Source organism: Dromiciops gliroides, chromosome 1, assembly GCF_019393635.1.
Source record: "Dromiciops gliroides isolate mDroGli1 chromosome 1, mDroGli1.pri, whole genome shotgun sequence".
In the NCBI taxonomy this organism is placed as follows: domain Eukaryota; kingdom Metazoa; phylum Chordata; class Mammalia; order Microbiotheria; family Microbiotheriidae; genus Dromiciops; species Dromiciops gliroides.
The window spans coordinates 293,414,373-293,422,860 of record NC_057861.1 but is presented as its reverse complement, the minus strand read 5'-3'; the positions used below and the strand labels follow the sequence as shown (position 1 = coordinate 293,422,860).

At 37.9% G+C, this 8,488-nt stretch overlaps 1 pseudogene; it reads right to left on the bottom strand.

Annotated features, from left to right (window-relative positions):
* Positions 1 to 6,466: 6,466 nt before the first annotated feature.
* On the bottom strand, positions 6,467 to 6,600 carry LOC122737749 (annotated as a pseudogene).
* Positions 6,601 to 8,488: the final 1,888 nt, after the last annotated feature.

Here is an 8,488-nt window from a genome sequence, read left to right as displayed (position 1 = left end):
GTGTCCAGCAGAGAGCTATACCTAAGGGGAAATTCATGAGGACCACAAAAAGGGAGAAAATGACTCACAGTGCCAGGATTTTTGGATACACCTTTGTCCCATATGTCCCTTGCTCATGGGCCTCATAATTGTATTTTAAGTTTGAGACCATTCTTCCCAGTCCTTTGTGTATAGCAGCAGAGTTTGACTCTTTTTTGGAGGCGATGGGAGGAAGGGGGAGGTGTTTTGTACCAATTGTTCTTACTATGCCACACTTGTATATTCTCTTTTCTAAAAGTTTGTATGGGCTATTGGTTGATAATCAATGCAAAACACACCACTGAAAGCTTGTGAGTGACAGTACTAGAAACCCTAGATACTCAGGTCTATCCTTAGAACCATGAGCAGAGAAACCGTGTCACCCTCTGGCTACTTTCAATGCTAATGAGAGTGTGAGTTAGAAGAGTGATTCCTGAAGGGACACTATATAAAGGAGGGAACAACATGTTTAGTAGATGGAGCCAGGCTGCCTCTGGATTTAATAAATTGCGGTCAACCAACTTTTAAGTAAAGGACCAATGACTGGGACTGTTGTGAAGAGAATTATGGCTTAAGTCTAAATTTATGGATTTAGAACTGGATAGGACTTCAGAAGCCATCTTGTAGAAAATCTAATTCTACAAATGAGAACACTGAAGTCCATGGAGATAAAATGACCTAACTAAAGTTACACATGTAGTAAGAAAAGAGCTAGAACTTCCAGATACAACATTCATTTCATTGCACTGTGGTGGAATGAATGGCTTCTGAGGCCTCTTCTATCTTGCTCGATTATATTAATATTTTACATTTGTAAGTATTTGCATGCTCCCTTGCGCTCTTTCCCTTCCTCCCTTCCTCCCTCTCTCTGTAATCAGAGTTAAGGGGTAGCTCAGTGGTACAGTGGATAGAACACTGGCCCTGAAGTTGGGAGGACCTGGGTTCAAATCTCACCTTGCACGCTTGCTAGCTATGTGACCTTGGTCAAGTCACTTAACCCCAACTGACTTAAACATCTGGGGCCATCTCTAGTAGTTCTGATATATATTTTGCAACTGGACCCAGATGGCTCTGGAGGAGAGAGTGAGGTTGGTGACCTTGCACAATTCCCCCTCACTTAAATCCAGTTTAGTGCAAGTCATGAAATCACCCAGATATCATGGTCCTCTTCAGGAACTAAGGACAAACAAAAACAATCAGGGTTAAGTAACTAGTCAAGGGTCGTATAGCTAGTAAGTTTCTGAGGCCAGATTTGAACTCAAGTCCTCATGAGTCTAGGAAGTATGCTCTACTTACTTAGTCACCTACCTGCCTCACACATAAATTTTCTTGATCCTCACCACTACCCTATAAGGCAAGCCCTATGAGCATGATTTTCCCAGTTTTTCACATGAGCAAATTAAGACGGAGAGGTTAAATCATTTGATCAAGGTTACCCATTGAGTAAATGGCATAGTCTGGACTGGAACCCAAATCTTTGGCACCTAATCCAGTGGTCTTCCTACTACACAGTGCTGCTGCTCATATAATTTTGTTCATTGACTAATATGGTGCAATGAATTCATATGAAATAGAAACCTTCCAATGTGAGAGTATTTCAAAGTTTAAACTGGGGAGGAATTGGTGTGTACAAAAGACTCAGACATCTGGAGGATTGATACTGAAGCTTTTATTCAAACAGAAATATAGTGAAGGCAAAATATAAGACTATTCATAAGAAAAATCTTCCTTTTGGTCCCCAACTACAATATCACAAGATAAATATTGATAAAAATTTATGAGAAAGTAGCAGATGAAATAGTATTGATTATATTATACGTACAGATAACTGGAAGAAGGTAAACTAAAGAATGACTCATGACTTCACAATTTGCACTATTTTGATTTCTTTTGCTGCACATAACCAATGGGATTATGCTTCTTTGTAAATATTTGTCTTTTTGATTTTGAATCTTTCGTGATATGTAACAAATCACTGTACTTAGTAAATTCTTACTAAATACTTCTAAAGTGCTGAAGGCTATTGGAAAACAACCATATGGAATAAAATAAAATGAAACAAAGTAAATTCACATGGGTGTTTTAAAAGTTTGATCCAACAATCATTTAAATGGCTATTATATGTCAGCCAATGTACTAAGTGGTCGAGCTTCAAGGACTAAAATAGCCTAGTATCTGACCTCTACTGTAGAGAAACAAAGTATGTACTGGTGGCTAAATAAAAATCAAGCCAAGTCAACAAGCATGTGTTGAGGCCTTACTATGTGCCAGGAACTGTGCAAAGTGCTGAGAAGTATGAAGAAAGGAAAAAACAGTTCCTGACCTCAAGGAGTTTACCATTTAATGGGGAAACACAACACGCAAACAATTACGTACAAACAAGATATATATGGGATAAATTGGAGATAATTTCAGAGAGAAAAGTAAAAAATTAAGATTGACAGGTAAGGACAGCTAGGTGCCACAGTGGATAAAGCACCAACCCTGGATTCAGGAGGACCTGAGCTCAAATCTGGCCTCAGACACTTGGCACTTACTAGCTGTGTGACACTGGGCAAGTCACTTAACCCTCATTTCCCCACCAAAAAAAATATTTAAAAAAAAAGTTTAACAGGTAAAGGCTTCTTGTAGAAGATGGGATTTTGTCTGAGATCTGAAGGCAGCCAGAGAAGCCTGGTAACAGAAGTGGAATAAAAAAAATAAATACAGGGGGTAGCTAGGTGGCACAGTGAATAAATCACTGACCCTGGATTCAGGAGGACCTGAGTTCAAATCCAGCCTCAGACACTTGACACTTACTAACTATGTGACCCTGGGCAAGTCACTTAACCCTCATTGCCCTGCAAAAAACAAAATAAAAAACAAAACAAAAGAACCAATACAAAGCAAAAAATAAATACAACCTAATTTCAGGAGAAAATTATCAACTAAAAGAATCAAAAAAGTCAGAAGCAGCACTTGAGCTGGTCCTTGAAGGAAATTAAAGGTTCTAAGAGGCAGAAATAAGGAGAGAGAACATTAAAAGCACAGGTACCTATATAAGGTGAGGCATATGTGCAAAGTTTTGTGTGCAAGTGATGGAATTTGGAAAAGGGATGGCAAGTTGTCCAGTTTGGTTGCAACATAGGAGAGGAATGTAAAAATAATAAGGAAACATAATTTAAAATCAGATTGTGATTTTCAAGAAACATACAAATTAATTATCTCAAATGGAGGCTCATATAGGAGGTTTAAAGAGAATAATCAAAACCTAAATAAACCATGGAGCTACCATTTAACTTTATCCACTTCTTAAGGACCAAATCAATTAATTTCTGAGGAAGTATGGAGTTCAAACAAATGTTACCAGGCTCAAAGCTTACCTGTAAGAATAGCCTATGTTTGTATTTACCAAGAGATATTTTTTCTTTTTTTTCTTTCTCTAAAATATGTGATTATTTTTTATTTTTTTATAATAAAGGTATTTTATTATTTTCAAGTTAAATGTAGAGATAGTTTTCAGCATTTGTTTATATATGATTTCCAATTTCCAATTTTTCTTCCTCCCTCTCTTCACTCTCCCCCTCCCCTAGACAGCAGGTAATCTGTTATAGATTATATATATATATATATATATATATATATATATATACACACACATACATATGCATGTATACACATACATACATATATGTATATGTATACATACATACATATATATAATAACATTACACATATTTCTGCATTAGTCATGTTAGAAGAATCAGAGCAATTCAAAATAGAAAAACAGCAGCACCAAAAACAAAAGAAATAGTATAGTTCAATCAGTATCCATATTCCACAATTCTTTTTTTTTCTGGATTTGGAGAGCCTTTTCCATCATGAGTCCCCTGGAACTCTCTTGTAGCATTGCATTGGTGAGAAGAATCTAGTCTATCACAGTTGATCAACACATAATGTTGATGATACTGTGTATAATGTTCTTCGGGTTCTGCTCATATCACTCATCATCAGTTCATGCAAATCCTTCCAGGTTTCTCTGAACTACTACTGCTCATCCTTTCTTACAGCACAATAGAATTCCATTACATTCATATACCACAACTTGTTCAGCCATTCTTCAACTGATGGGCAACCCCATAATTTCCAATTCCTTGCCACCACAAAAAGAGCAGCTATAAATATTTTTGAACATGTGGGTCCTTTTCCCTTTTCTATGATCTCCTTGGGGAAAAGACCCAAAAGTGGTATTGCTGGGTCAAAGGGTATGCACAGCTTTATAGCCCTTTGGGTTTAGTTCCACATTGCTCTCCAGAATGGCTGGATCAGTTCACAGCTCCACCAACAATGCATTAGTGTTCCAATTTTTCCACAGCTTCTCCAACATTTATTATTTTCCTTTTTTGTCATACTAGACAATCTGATAGGTGTCAGGTGGTACCTCAGAGATGTTTTAATTTGCATCTCTCTATTCAATATTGATTTAGAGCATTTTTTCACATGGCAATAGATAGCTTTGATTTCTTCATCAGAAAAATGCCTATTCATATCCTTTTACCATTTCTCAATTGGGGAATGACTTAGATTTTTATAAATTTGATTTAGTTTCCTATATATTTTAGAATTGAGGCCTTTAGGGGGCAGCTAGGTGGCACAGTGGAAAGAGCACCGGCCCTGAAGTCAGGAGTACCTGAGTTCAAATCCAGCCTCAGACACTTAACACTTACTAGCTGTGTTACTTAACACTTACTAGCTGTGTGGGCAAGTCACTTAACCCCAATTGCCTCACTAAAACAAAAAAAAAGGAAAAAAAAAAGAAATGAGGCCTTTATCAGAAGTACTGGCCATAAAAATTGCTTCCCAGCTTTCTGAATCCCTTCTAATTTTGGATGCATTAATTCTGTTTGTACAAAACCTTTTTAATTTAATGTAATCAAAATCATCCATTTTGCATTTCATAATATACTCTATCTCTTCTTTGGTCATAAACTGTTTTCCTTTCCAAATATCATAAAAAACAGATGAGAAAACTGAGGCTCAGAGAGATTAAGCAACTTGTCCAAAGTCAATACTGAAATTCAGGCCTTCTGCTTTGCCATGCTAGCAATTTTTCTTCTGTAGCAGGAATACAAATTCATTTTAGATCAAGAAAGAAAAATATCTGAAAGATCTTCAGATCTTATCTGTTAAAGGAGCAGGGCATGCTAGATTATTCCTAAAGTCCTATCCAGCCCTAACATTTTGTGAATCTATAAAAATCACTTATATTTCATTAGGGATTTAAGGCTCTCAGGGCAGCTAGATGGTACAGTGGATTGAGTACCATCCCTGGAATCAGGAAGACATCTTCCTGAGTTCAAATCTGGCCTCAGACACATACTAGCCAGCACAAATATCAGCTCCATTTTAAAGATAAAGAAACAGAAGCACAAAGAAATTGAATAACTTGTCCAAGGTCTGATTTTAAGAGGGAGAGCCTGGATGAAAAACAAAATCTCACTGCAAGCCTAGTGTCATTTACCATAATATTGTACTTCCTTTGTTAAACAAAGCTGGAATCAATCACCAAATCTCAGAACTGAAAGGGCTAGCAAAGTCATTGAGCTCCTTCCATACCTAAGCATAGAATTCTTTATAGCAGTTCCAATAAATAGTCATCTGGCCTCCCACTGAAGACATCCTAATGTAGCTCTTTTGGTCAGCTCTAATTGGGAAGGACTTTTCCCTAATATTCTACTTTAATATGTTTCTCTTTTTTTCAGTCTGCTGTTGCTATCACAGCTTTGCCCTCAAAATAGGGTTCTATGGGCCATGCTAAGTGACTTTGATCTGGAGTGGCTAGTAGAGGAGCTAAGCCACTCAGATCTGAATTCCTTGGGTCTATGTACCTTCATCTTTTCTGCTCTGCTGCTGTTGCTATTCTACCCTCCACATTAGACCTTCAAGGACAATGCTTTGGAGGAGCTAAGATATTCAAATGTTCAAATGTTCATCCTGTGCTATGTGTAGTCACCTTCCCCTGTTTTCCATCTCTTGCTCTAAGAACTGTAATCAAGTCAACACTGCCATTGCCTTGGCTTGCTTGGCCCATAGTGAGACTTTGATAAATGCTTTTTCATTTATTCATTGTCTCTGAATAGGGTTTGTCAGGTTGTTGTTTTTATTCCACTCCCTATGGTTGTGATTACTCAAACCAAAATACCTTTTGCTAACCATCACAACCCTATATGTAAATATAGGAATGTAAACCTTGAGGGCAGGGATGATTTCACTTTTATATTTGTATTCTCTGTGCTTAGCACAGTGTTTGTCACATAGTAAGAACTTAATAAATGTTATTTTTCCATTCACTTATATTGTAAATATACTTTTTTTCTAAAATCTTTCCATTTAATAGGTAACAGAGATTAAAATACCAGCAGTGCCTCCAGATGCTTCAGTTGCTTATTCAAAACTTCAGAATCCCTAGAAAGGTTTTCTAGGTTCCCTCCTATGGTATCATTTGAACCTGCATTACTTATCTTAAGTGGGTAGTAGTTATCATGTTTAAACTGATAAGAACAGATACTACACATGATCTTAGCCAAAAGGCTGAGAAATGATAGTTATTAGGTTTGGTAAGTCTCGGAACATTTTTTTAAAGTTTTTTTAAATCCAAGAAATATTTATTAAGTACGTTATGGGTGCTAGGCATTGGGGATATAATGCCCCTACAAAATAACCCCCAAATAATCCCTATCCTCAAAGAGTTTACTGTCTAGTAATCTAGTAGATGATGGTGTTGATGTATACGAATGTGTCTCTACCCTATGGATCATTAATTCAACTAAACCCTATTGGCTATCTTTGAATCCCTTGGCTGTGTTTCCCATTACCAGTTATGACTCTCTGAACCTTGATCCTATATTACTCGTACCATCTCCTCTCCTACTCACGTGAATGTTTTTGGGAAAGTCACACAATCTTGCCAACTCTCAAAACAGTCTCTATTACATTTTGTATATAAGCCCCGGGAAATCTGTAGGCCTCTCTTTTCTTAATGTCAGGACAAGAAGAATTGCCAAGGCATCTCTCAGCAAGGAGGCATTAGCCACCATTATTTGTCTCTCCTTTCTATGATCATTACTGAATAACTTCTCTCCTTCTATGACCTATAGATTCATAGCATCATTCCTTGGAGTCAAAGAAGCTACTTTGGGGCAGCTAGGTGGCACAATGGATAAAGCACTGGCCTTGGATTCAGGAGTACCTGAGTTCAAAATCCGGCCTCAGACACTTGACACTTACTAGCTGTGTGACCCTGGACAAGTCACTTAACCCCCATTGCCCTGCAAAAAAAAAAAAAAAAGAAGCTACTTCATCCTTAGATTTATTAGTTTCTCCATCTAGGGGAATAATATCATAGCTATTAGAGTTCTTCATACAATAGTCCTCCTTTCCCCTCTTCCTTTGCCACATTCTTCTTCTTTCTACCTCCCTGAACATATGGCTAGTATATCCCTCTGCTTTTTCAGATAATTCTCTTTCTTTGTTGTCTATTTGAAGAACTTCCATTCTCCTTGATAACCTATATTGTGGTGAGGTCAGGCCACTCACCTCTTCTAGGGTGGAGAACAAACTATACTTTATGAATACATTAGCACTTTTTGAATTAATTAGTACTGGCAGATTTTTCAATATACTGAAGTCCTTAAAGGCTACTGTGAAATTTCTCTTGGTCCCCATACTTAATGGAAACAATCACCAGTCTTCTTTAATTCATGTTGGTAGTTCTAATGGCCAAAGCTCAGGTTGAACTGTTTTTTTTTTTTTTTGTTATGCTTTTTCACTGGGTACTCTGTGTGAAGGCCTACTTCATTAGTAGCGGGCTTCTCAGTTTCATCATGATAAAATGGTAACTTGTTAGTAGCAGCTAGAGGCTGAACTCAGGTCAGTCCAGGAACTCAAGGCAGTATGTGCTGAGGCAGAAGTCCAGGCAACTTGGAGTTGAGAGGAGGTTTTGGACACAGCCTAGCAGCTGGAGCCCATGGTGGCCAAGGACAAGAGTACCCAGGGCAAGGTCCTAGAAGAGAGGCAGAAATTCCAGGAATGGCAGCAGAAACTCACAGCCCAGGTGAAGGAACAGAGTAAGAAGCTGACCCAGCAACAAAATGTGAAGGCCCATGACAGTGAAATCCAGCAGGAAACTCATCTTCACCAGGTCCAGCTAAGCAAAATGAACACTCAGCTGAGCCAGAAGGAACAGACTACTAAGCATTATAAGGTACAGGTGGGGGTGGGGGAGGGCAAGGGTTTCCTATAATGCCAAGAAGCAGCAGAACAAAATGGTAACTTTTTTGTATGAAATCAAGGTTAAGTGACTTACTCAAAGTCACACAGCTAGTAATTATCTTAGGCTGAATTTGAACTCAGGTACTCCTGACTCCAGGGCCAGTGCTCCATCCATTGTTCCACCTAGCTGTCCCCTTTTAAAATTATAATGGATAGTTTG